General features: G+C 39.1%; 1 non-coding gene across 1 annotated transcript; it reads right to left on the minus strand.

Moving 5' to 3' along the window:
* Positions 1 to 307: 307 nt before the first annotated feature.
* Positions 308 to 413, minus strand: LOC121207840 (small nucleolar RNA R71). The gene has a single exon (XR_005902956.1). It is a non-coding gene; the product is annotated as a small nucleolar RNA R71 (small nucleolar RNA).
* Positions 414 to 1,695: the final 1,282 nt, after the last annotated feature.

The following is a 1,695-nucleotide window of genomic DNA, read 5'->3' on the forward strand; positions in this document are numbered from 1 at the left end:
CTTGCTGTTGCTGCAAATAATTTTGAACTGAAACCTAACACCATTCAAATGATCCAACAGTTTGTTCAGTTTGATGGTTTGCAGGACGAGGACCCAAATGCTCATTTGGTGAATTTCTTAGAGTTTTGTGACACTTTTAAAATCAATGGTGTTTCTGATGATGCCATTCACCTTCGGTTATTCCCTTTTTCATTGAGGAACAAAGCTAAACAGTGGTTGAACTCGTTACCATGAGGGTCAATCACTACTTGGGAACAAATGACCGAAAAATTTTTATTAAAATATTTTCCACCGGCTAAAATAGCCAAATTACATAATGATATCTCCTCTTTTGTGCAGATGGATTTAGAAACACTCTATGATGCATGGGAGAGATACAAGGACCTTTTAAGAAGGTGCCCTCACCATGGGTTACCACTCTGGCTATAGGTTCAAACGTTTCACAATGGCCTGAATCCTTCGACTAGACAGGTGATTGATGTAGCTACAGGAGGAACTATCAATAATAAGACACCTGAGGATGCTTATGAATTTATAGAAGAGATGTCACAGAATAATTATCAGTGGCAAGTCATGAGGACAAAACCTACGAAAATAGCCGGCGTTTTTAACGTCAATTCGGTCACCATGCTCTCTAATCAGGTAGAACTTTTGAATAGAAAAATTGACGGTTTTCTTGGTTCTTCACAGGTTCACCCAGTAATGCAGTGTGAAGCAAGTGGAGGTGGATCAAGCAATTCAGAATACCCACCCTATGGCCACAACATAGAGAACGAGCAGTTAAATTACATGGGTAATAAACCTCAATCTCAAACTAATCCTTATAGTAACACTTACAATGCAGGTTGGAGGATCCACCCAAATTTTTCATGGGGAGGCCAAGGAAATCAGATACCACCATCTCCTCCAGGCTTCCAACAACCACCCTGCCAACAAGAGAAAAAGTCGAACCTTGAGGAGATGATAAAAAAATTCATCTCGATGTCAGAAACTCATTTTCAGCATACCGAGACAGTACTTAAGAATCAACAAGCGTCGACCCAAGGCTAGAAACTCAGATAGGACAGCTCACCAAATTAATATCTGAACGACCACAAGGTAGCCTGCTGAGTTACGCTGAATCTAACCCAAGGGAACAGCTCAATGCAATTACCATTCAAGATGAGGAAAGGTTAGTTGGACCTGAACCAAAACCAATGCAAGAAACTGTGGTAAGTAAAGGTAAAGGTGAGGTGGACCACAATGACCAAAAACAGGTAAGTAAAAAGTACAAACCACGTGTACCATACCCAAATGCGACAAGGAAAGACCACTCAGACGAACAATTCAGTAAATTCCTTAAACTTTTGAAGAAATTACATATTAACTTACTGTTCATTAAAGCTCTTTCGCAGATGCCAAATGGAGTCAAATTCTTAAAGGAGCTTTTAACAAATAAACGAAAGTTGGATGAGGCGTCGCATGTGGAACTAAATGTTGTTTGCTCAGCCATACTACATAATAAGCTGGCCAAAAAATTAAAAGATCCAGGGAGTTTTACAATTCCTTGTTTAATTGGTAGCTTAGATGTTAATAATGCTTTGGCTGATTTAGGGGCTAGTATCAATGTCATGCCTTATAAAATGTTTAAACAACTAGGTCTTGGGAAACCCAAACAAACTAGGATGAGTATTCAATTAGCGATAAAACAATCAA

The sequence above is a fragment of the Gossypium hirsutum genome, chromosome A01, assembly GCF_007990345.1.
Source record: "Gossypium hirsutum isolate 1008001.06 chromosome A01, Gossypium_hirsutum_v2.1, whole genome shotgun sequence".
Lineage (NCBI taxonomy): Eukaryota > Viridiplantae > Streptophyta > Magnoliopsida > Malvales > Malvaceae > Gossypium > Gossypium hirsutum.